The sequence below is a fragment of the Pistacia vera genome, unplaced genomic scaffold (genome assembly GCF_008641045.1).
Source record: "Pistacia vera cultivar Batoury unplaced genomic scaffold, PisVer_v2 Contig20, whole genome shotgun sequence".
Lineage (NCBI taxonomy): Eukaryota > Viridiplantae > Streptophyta > Magnoliopsida > Sapindales > Anacardiaceae > Pistacia > Pistacia vera.
In genome coordinates, this window is record NW_022196002.1 from 147,733 (window position 1) to 158,318 (window position 10,586).

Genomic DNA, 10,586 nt, shown 5'->3' on the forward strand with positions numbered 1-10,586 from the left:
TACAATATCTGTGAGAAACCTTATTTCTAATATCATGAACGCAAATCTAAAACATGGTATGAACAAATTTTGAAAAGTTTTAGAGTACGTGCCCCAGAACCAATCATATTGTTGTATATTGACTTTATGGATCATGAGTATTCTTTCTATAATGTATTAATATATGCCCTTAGAGTGGTTGAACCATGACGAGGGAATCAAGTAGTGATAAGTCTTGATTGTGAGATCCCTATGATCACATTTGGTGGCCATTCTAGAAACGTCCGTAACACCAATAATATCCTGACTTAGGGCATAGATAATACGATAAGATTATCATAGCGTTGAACGACCTTACCGAAAGGTAGTGACAGATCTCGCATGTCAAGGTTGTTTAGTGACAACTTGGTGCAATACATGGGTGCTTGTTATTAACGAGTCCACTAGACTGGCCCATTATAGAATTCCTTATAGATGGCAACCCTATTTTCCATGGAATATATCCTTTAACAGATGATGGTGCATGTGGTCCTTAGACTTGAGATTACCGGAGTGTAAATATTGGTGTAGTTTGACACTAGCCAAACATAATCCTATTTAGGGTTATCAGCATGGTGGTGATTGACTGCATTAAGAAGTACATCACGACTATGGTGGATCGAGTTAGTGTTCGGTTGATCGATTGGTCCAATAACCAAATCTGAATATGTCAAGGTGGTTTATACTTGAAGTTGACATTATTTCTATGCTTCAAACCTTGATGAGATAATAGATGATAAAAGGATTTGATTGCACGGTAACCATATCATTGATAGGTAAAGAATATGCTAAATTCGAATCTGTCGAGTGACCATGATGCCTTGTTAGAGGCCAATCTTAGTCTGTGTGTAATGAGATGATTGATAGGGTGTTGATCATGATGTTACTCACTGGCGACATGATAAGGAGCCTACGAGTCACACACTTAAAAGACAATTTAAAGAAGATAACAAGTAAGGGGCATTTGCATCATTTACTAACGAAGGGGTATTTTGGTAAATCTTATGGAGCAATTAAATTTGCTAGAAATGTTGTTGTCTGGATCCAATCTTGTATTGGATTTAGTATGTAAGATTGATTATTTGTTTAAATATATATATTGTCATATGTATATTGTAAATAAATAAAACGTCATTATTTAAATATATATATTGATGTATATATGTTTTAAATACTGAAAAATCATTATTAGATGAATAAAATAATAATGACTTAACACCCGGTTAGTGATTTTCTTCGGAAATCAAAGAATCTAATTATTTTACTAGTGAACAGTATATTGGTAATATACTCTAATTAGGGTAATATACTCTAATTAGGGAAATTGGGGTGTGCCTATAAAAAGACACTTTTCCCCAAATTTCCCTAAGACTCCATTCATTGCCGCTCAAGAGAAAAAGTTGAGAGAATTTTTCTCTCTTGATTTTTCTTACTTCCTTCTTCTTTAAACATCATAAATGAAACTAGCAAAGTGATTGTGTGTTGATTCTTGCCTTTGTGTGGATATAGTAGGCTCACTTCTATCCTTGATGTGTGAGCATTTTTCAATGATCAAACGGTGGAGCCATCAACGTGGGTAAGAATCTAAAACCTTGAATAGGGTTTTTGATGTTCTATAACATGTAAACAATGTATATCTCATATTTGGATTTTGGGGCTTTAGGTTTTAATTAGTAAATTTTTGTTTTCTGCTACCTGTTTCTTTAATTAAATCCTAACAAAAGTTACGTACAAAATTGTGAGATTTTTTTTATAAGTTCTAATTAATTAATTAATTATGAAATGGTAGATACATTTTAATTATTAAAAATTTTGGATTTTTGAATTTTAATTTTGTCTTATTATTCTTACCTTGACAAATGTAATGGTACAAACAGACACGTAGCCACATACAAACATATGGATTCAATTGAACCCACTCAACTTTTAAAAAAAAAAAAAAAAAATTAAAAAAGTCTTTATGTTTTATATAATTTACAGTTTTGAACCCACTAAAATTCATGTTGACCCAACAAAAATGAATTATTAATTAACATTTTTTTAACTTTTCTCTCTTCTTCATTTCCTCTACTTTTCTCTCATGTTATCTTTTTTCTTTAGTTGGATACTAAAAAAAGGCTACTTCTTTGGATTACAAAGTAAAATGATGTTCATTTTTTTTTTTTTTTACTTAAAATTCTTTTCTTTTAGCTTTCTTAATTGATGAAAGATCATGAGCTATGAGTTTTTGTTGAGTTTGAAATTGGAAAATTAAATTCCTATATTTTGATGTGGGTTTTGATTTAATCTTGTTTATGTTGAGGTATAAGTTAATTAGTTATTGCCCTAAGTTGGATTTGAAAAATTATGGTTAGTTATTGTGTTAATTTTAAATTGGTTTAAATAATTGATGAAATCCTAAGTTGTAGAAATTTAGAGATTTGGTTTAATTTTGATTTATTGATTAATTGTTTGATATTTAGAGTTGGATTTGATGAGTTTTCATGGATTTATGAGTTGAATTTTAAATTGTTGGAAAAACCTAAGTTACAAGATTTGGGGCTTTAGTTTATAGTTGATGCTTTGGCCCCACTGACTAAAAATCTTGGCTACATCATTGGATACAAACACAATTTTAATCCTTTAGATTAAGTATTCAGAGTAAGAAGAGATTAAGAGATCCTTAAGATTTCCTTAGGTTTTGACATGGAAACAGTAACACCCCGCATCATATATTTTGACATAGAACAAGTATTATATCAGTTTCCATAACCTTATTGGCTGAATTAATTATTTTAAACGAATCAAAATAAAAGGAAACAGAATAATTGACCAAGCAAATGTTGAATCACAAAACCTATTATTAACTGGAACCAAAATTCATGACACTCATTAATTAGTTGGAAAACTGCGTATAATTGCTTGTAATTGGTAGCTAGCAAATTGGCAAGTCAAAATAAGAATAGATATCAAAGCAGCATTTAACCACAAATAGAAGAGTAAACGACTTTTTCCCACCTAAGGTTTGCCTTAACGACACTTTTTCACCCAAAAAGTATCAAAATATCACTTTTCCATCAAAAGTTAACAATTTGTTACTACCCAAAATAGAAATATTAAAATATGTCATAAACGTACCCCTCGTACCTCTCCAAAACAAGCCTCATCTTTAGAATAATCTAGTTCTTTTCAAGCTGCAGTTGTAATGTAGCTTAGCTTAAGGGGGGCTGCATATAGTCTTGTGGACTTGTTCCTTTATTGAACTCTTCACTTTGATTTCTAGTGTTATGTTAATGTTTTTGTTGATGCGAGATTCTAACACCAACTAATCAACACGTGCGTAACGTTGATTGGTCAAGAGACACACATGATTATGGGTTGAAAATACGAAATAAATGCAATGAGAGCTTTTTAAAGTGGTTCGGATGCTAAGGTAGCAAGTCCTACGTCTACTGATTTGTATTAGTATTGTGGGTCAGGTCGCAAAAGCGGACTGACTTACAAATGATTGGGCAAAGTAAATACAAAGTTTTTCAGAGAGAGAGTTCAAGTGTAAAATGGCCGAATCCCTTTAATGAAAGGGTCTTTCTCTTTTTATAACGGGATGAATGCATGTAATCATCATTAAATCCATGGGTTGGTGTGAATGTCAGGACATAATCCGGCTTTACGTCCCATTGCCCATTTCCTAAGCTGATTTCACGCGATTTGGAGCAGGGAAACGGACACGTGGGAGCTCCGTAGTATTTGGCAGACCTGACGTGCGCTTACCGTTCTGATGGGAGCAGGTCACACTTCATCACGTGACTCCCCACGTCAGCCCTTGATTTCCCAGGCATTATAGAAGTCCCCTAGTTTTTAAGGTTAGAGGATCGAACCTTGGAAACTAAGTCATGCCACGGTTGGAGGTTCTAGTAATTTCGACCTGAACGGAAGAAGCTCGAGACGGGACCTTTTGCAAACACGACCCCACACAATCTTTGCCTAAACGACCTAACAATCGTCATCCTAGCGACCTGGATTCATCGGACGTTCCTCACCGTGCCTTAGGGTTGGAGATTCAATAAACCTGTTTTCGTGTTGTCAGGCGCTCTACACGTGTTAAGGCGTCTGACAGACGCATTAAATGCGTTGTGTGCTGACCCGGCGTTGTTTTGACAGCATTAATTGCACGACGCATTTGAAACGATGACCCTCATCACAACATTAAATGCGACGTGGGGCACATTTAATGCGGAGAGAGAGAAGGCTGTCGTTTCGATTCCGAGGGGTGGTAACCATCGGTTCGCAATCCATATAAAAGCCCAACTTTTTTAGATGATGCCACCAGAATCCCTTCTTCCTCAAGCGAAAAATCTTTGCAAATCGGAAGCTCTTCTTCTCCGATTGGCATCTCTCCGGCGTCCAAAACAAGATTCGTCCTCGGTCACGCGCCTCAGAAGGTAAGGTCCTTTTCCTTCTTCCTTTTTTTTTTGTTTGGTTGGTGGGCAATGGCGTTGGGTCTCCTGGTGTTTCATCAGAGACGCGACGCTGTCGTCGGATTCGAGCCGTGGATGGCAGCTCGAGTTACTGTTAGGGTTTAAGGAATTTGTCCCATGCCGCCGCGCAGGACAACATGCAATGGCTAAAATGACCCTGTCTGTCGGTGTTGTAGACTCTGGCATGGAACCGTCAACGTCCAGAACAGAGGAAGGAACCAGTTCGTCTTCGCGGGACATTCCCACGGACGCATCCCTTGATGTCTTCTCGGTTCTCACCCGAGAAGAGTTCGATAGGATCAAAAGGCAGTTCGACGTCTGTGCAGAGGTGTTCCTCGACAACACCCAATCGTCACGGCATCCTTCTGATGGCCTTGCTGCGATCTCTGAAGAGATCTTCAAGGGTTGAGGGATGATTCCCTTCCATCTTTTCATCAAGTCGGTCCTGGATCACTTCGGGATCGCACCGATGCAGTTGACGCCAAACGCATATGTCATCGCCGTCGCGATGTACATCGCATGTCGCGAGAGTGGCTTGGGCAAGCCAACGGCGGTAGAACTCGGTATTGCCTACTATCTCAAAAAGAGTAAGGACAAGGATTCCCATTACTTGTCCCGGCGACCTACCATCGCCGAAGGGATACATAGCTATCCCAGCAACGCGGGGGCCTACGAGACAAAATTCTTCTTTTTCTGCTATGACGGCCACTGCCGCTTTCAGAAACCAAGTAGGTTCTTCTTCGCTAGGTTCATTGTCTGTTCGCATGCTTTGTCATAACGACCTGCCTTCTTTTGCAGTTAATAAGATGACCAGCCAAGACCTGCTTGACGACTCAGACAGGCTCGTGTCTTTTGGAGTCCTTCCCGAGGAAAGCTGAGACGCGAGGAAGCTCGTGACAATCGCGAACTTGCGGAAGTACGGTTTCATCAGTAACAATGCGTCTTTGGAGCCTCTAGAAGGTAAGTTACACTGATTCCCTTCTGGTCACGGAATAATTTTGTTTACTAATGTACTTGCATGCAGCGACTATGCCTCCAAAAGAGTCCAAGCAGCCTCGCCGAGCACCGTTCGTCTTCCCTCGATCGAGGAGAGAGAGAGTGGACGAAGCTGCTCGTCCCATTACGGCACAACCGGTGAGAACAGCCGCGCCTTCCCAGCCCCGTCCTGTGCAAGAAGCGACTAGGACAGAATAGGTCGCTTAGACACCACCTGCTCGCCCAAGGCGGAAGGCTTTAGCCCAGAGGTCGAAGAAAAGGAAGTAGATTCAGGTCGACGAGTCAGAGACTGAATCTGAGGAAGAACCCTTGAGGTCGCGACAGGACTCAAAAAGGAGGTCGGGCAAGGAACCCGTGGACGAGGCAATTGCTGCCGACAAGGCGAAGGACGCACCAGTGCTGGACTCGTTGGGGAGCCTGCCCTAATATCTGCAGTCGATAGTCTATTCTCTGCTCGAGTGTGGGCTATCGGAGTCATATGACGAGTTCGCCGATACGGGCGATGACCTGATGACCACGTCGTTCCAGCATCTAAGCAAGGTAAACGAACTGCTCTTAAAGTTTGTCCGCCGTTTTCATTCTAATTCACTTCTTGCTCGCAGGCTTTGCTTGCGATGAGGATGTCTATGGAGAAGACTCGGCTGGGGGCCGCGAAGGGGGCAAGCGACCTAAAGGAGGAGGTCGCGAAGCTCAAGCACAGCCTGGAGTCCGTCGAAGCGGAAAGAACGCAAGTATTCGAAGCGGTGAACAGGTACCTGAACCAAAAGGATGCCGCTTTGTGAACAGTAGACTTCCAAAAGGTGGAGCTTGAACGACGTGCGGAGGAAGTAAAGGAGCTTCAAAGGACAACCGCTAGGCTCTCTAAGGAGGTCGGAGAAAAGGACCAGGAGATCCAGATGACCTCCATATGGGCTCAGCGAGCTGAACAAGAAAGGAAGACTTCTGAAAAGGAAAGGCTAGCTCTCGAGGCCGAACTCTAAGAGAGTCGGGAAATGATTGCTTCACTGACTGAAGAGATGCGGATCCAGTTAGAGGAGATCGAGGACAAGGCCGCCGATTGGGCAATCGGGTCCACTTATACCCTACGACCAAAGAACCCAGATCTGGATATTTCCGACCTCTTAGAGGGATGGCAAGAGACCTTGTGGGTTCTGGCGGAGGAAGATGATCAAGCAGCAGCGGCCACCAGGCGATTCGACCAGGCAGAGGGTTTTGGTCCTGCTTCTAAGGATCCCCCTGACTAGCCATAGTGTAACGAGTCTGACTCCATTGAGATAGGGTCTTAATTTTTGTTGTACATAAATGAAAATACATTTTGCTTTCAATTGTTGTTCGCTTTTTCAAACATAAGTGCAGTTTACAATTCAGTTTTACATAGGCAATATTACATGTGAATCGTTACAAGTGAACAGAATAAATATGAACTGTTTCAGCGAACAGAATAATACTTTACAACAAAGAGGGAATTAACAAAATAAAAAACTGATCTATGAGAGCTAAGTTCGGGATTACTGATAGTATGGCAGGAGGTGCTTGGCATTCCAAGCTCGAGGTATTTTGGAACCGTTCAATCTTTTGAGATGGTAAGTCCCCGGTCTGATCACTTTGTCGACCTGGTACGATTCTTCCCAGTTAGGTGCTAGTACCCCCGCACTTGGCTCTCTAGTCCCAAGGAGAACTTCCTTTAGCACAAGGTCTCCGACCTGGAAGTCTCTTCGCTTGACCTTTGAATCGAAGAACCTTTTCGCACGTTGCTAGTAGGCTGCTATCCTTAGCGAAGCCTTGCTGCGGTGCTCTTCAACAAGATCCAAACTTGCCCTAATAAGTGCTTCGTTTTCAACCTCATCGTACAAGTCTCTCCGAAAAGAACCAGTTCCCACCTCTACAGGAATCATTGCTTCGCAGCCATAGGCTAGCGAAAAAGTAGTTTCTGAGGTGGAGGTTCTTGGAGTTGTCCTGTATGCCCATAAGACTTCGGGGAGATCATCAGCCCAATTTCCTTTGGCTACCCCAAGTTTGACCTTTAGAGTGTGCTTGATGGTCTTGTTGACAGCTTCAACTTGGCCATTTACTTGCGGCCTGGCGACTGAGGTGAATTTTTTATGGATGCCCAGCTCGTCGCAGAACTGTTTGAACTCCTCGTTATCGAATTGCTTTCCATTATCCGAGATGAGGGTGTGGGGAATTCCGTAGCGGCAAACTATGTTCTTGAAAACGAAGTCTTTCAACTTTCTGGTCGTGATCACGGCCAGCGGTTCGACTTCCACCCATTTCGTGAAATAATCTACCGCGACTACGGCATACTTGACCCCTCATTTTTCGACTGGCATGGGACCGATAAGGTCGATCCCCCACATGGAAAATGGCTAGGGGCTAGACATCGTTATCAGCTCGTGCGAGGGGGCTCACGGAATGTTCGCGAACCGCTGACACTTATCACATTTCTTGACAAAATTGTGCGTATCTTCTTGGATCCGGGGCCAATAATATCCCTAACGAACAACCTTGTTCGCAAGAGATCGAGCAGCTGTGTGATTACCGTAGATCCCTTCGTGAATTTCCCTCATGATGTAGTCTGCTTCTTCACTGGTTACACATCGGAGGAGAGGGGCATTGAATCCTCTCCTATACAGCTGGTCCCCGATCAGTGTGTAACAAGCAGATCTTGCTCGCAGGACCCTTGCCTCGACCTTATCGTCTGGCAAGGTCTCATCCTTGAGGTATTGGAAAATGGGAGTCATCCAAGAATCCGGTTGAGTCACATTTACTGTCTGTTCGGTTGAGCTGATAGTTGGAGCATCCACGAAACGAACAGGAATGTTGTCTGGAGCCTTTGAATCCAATGACGAGGCTATCTTTGCTAGGGCATCCGCTATAGAATTGCTATCTTTGGGGATCTGAGTGATTTCAAAGTGTTAAACGACCCAAGAGCGGTCTTAGCTTCTTTCAGGTAGCGGACCATGTTCTCTTCTTTGGCTTGGTATTCCCCTAAAATTTAGTTGACGACTAGCATGGAGTCGCTGTAAATACTGATCGCGGTTGCATCCATTTCTTTGGCAAGTCGCAACCTGGCAAGCAGGGCTTCATACTCAGCCTCATTGTTGGTCGCCTTAAACCCAAATCGGAGAATACCATGAATTCGAGCCCCCTCAAGGCTTACAAGGAGAAGACCTACACCGGCTCTTTTCCTGTTCGATGACCCGTTGACGTAGAGGTTCCAAGTTGACAGGTTTTGAATTCTTTCCTGCACGACTTCGCTTGGCTGTTGCTCGCTTGGGAGATAGGAAAATTCTGAGATGAAGTCTGCAACAGCTTGCCCTTTAATGGTCGATCTGGGCTTGTACTTCAGGTCGAACTGGCTTAATTCCATGGCCCATTTGAGCAGTTTACCTGAGACTTCTGGTTTCTGGAGGACCTGCCTGAGGGGGTAATTAGTCATTATGTTGATTGTATGGGCGTGGAAGTAAGATCGTAGCTTTTTGGATGCGATCAGCAGAGCAAAGGCTAGTCGCTCCATTTTCGGATACTACATCTCGGCATCCGATAGATGCTTGCTTGCATAATATACTGGCCACTGCGCCTTTTCCTCTTCCCGTACTAAAGCTGCACTAACCGCGAACTGAGAGACGCACAGGTAGATGAGCAGGATTTCCTGTGGAAGAGGCTTAGAGAAGAGAGGTGGCTTCCCTAGGTGTTCTTTTATACTCTGGAATGCCTGTTCGCATTCGGGAGTCCATTCGAATTTCTTGTTGGCCTTCAGAACATTGAAAAATGGCAAGCAGCGGTCTGTTAATCTCCATATGAAGCGACTAAGTGCCGCTATTTGCCCATTTAGACTCATGACCTGCTTTTTGCTGGTCGGGCTCTCCATATCAAGCAAAGCTTGAATCTTCTCGGGGTTTATTTCTATGCCCCGCTGATTAACCATATATCCTAGGAACTTTCCTGACGATACCCCGAACGAACACTTGAGAGGGTTTAACTTCATTCTGTATAGTCGGAGGATGTCAAACATCTCAGTGAGATGTGCAATGTGTTCTGAGGTGACCTGGGATTTGACCAGCGTATCGTCCACATAGACCTCCATTGTCTTCCCGATCTGGTCAGAGAACATCCGGTTAACCAGCCGTTGGTAGGTTGCACCGGCATTCTTGAGGCCGAAAGGCATGACTTTGTAACAGTACAGCCTCCGGTCCATAATGAAGGACGTATGCTCCTCGTCTGGCCTATACATCGGGATTTGATTGTATCTCGAGTACGCATCCATGAAGCTTAACAGCTCATGTCCCGAGGTGGCATCAACGAGCTGGTCGATTCTCGGCAGAGGGAAGTTGTCTTTCAGGCAAGCTTTGTTGAGGTCGCTGAAGTCAACGCAGTTCTGCCACTTGCCGTTTGGCTTCTTTACCAGGACCGGGTTGGCAACCCAGGTCGAGTATAGCGCCTCTCGGATGGACCCATTTCGGAGGAGGTTTTCCACTTCTGATTTTAGTGCAGCGTACCGCTCCGGATCCATCGCTCTTCTTTTCTGGCAAACCGGTTTGGCTTCACTGCTGACGTTTAATGAATGGCAAATAATGTCCGGGCTGATCCCGACCATATCTGCATGCGACCAGGCAAACATGTCAATGTTTTCCCTTAAGAAGCTTATCAGCTCGGAAACGAACTTAGGGTTGAGACAGCTTCCAATCCTTAACACTCGGCTCGACTCTTTTGGATCAGCCGAAATTTCAGACAGATCCTCAACTGGGCCGGTAGGAGGGATTTCCTGGATTCACGGATCTATGTTATCCTCCGCTGGACCAGGCTGTGGCTCGATTCGGCTGATCGCCATAGCTTGGCGAGGCACACATCGCGAAATGCCCTTGCTTGCCATCTGCACCGCTTTTACGTAGCATTCGCGAGATGCGCTCTACGATCTGCTCACTTACCCTATCCTCGTTGGAGTGGGGAACTTCATCTTGAGGTGATATATGGAAGTGACTGCCTTGAAGCTTCTCAACAGAGGTCGCCCCAAGATTCCATTAAAGGCCGATGGGCAGTCCACGACCAAAAATTCGATAACCCTAGTCACCTCGTCGTAGTCATCGAGCGTGACTGGTAGCTGGATCGTTCCTT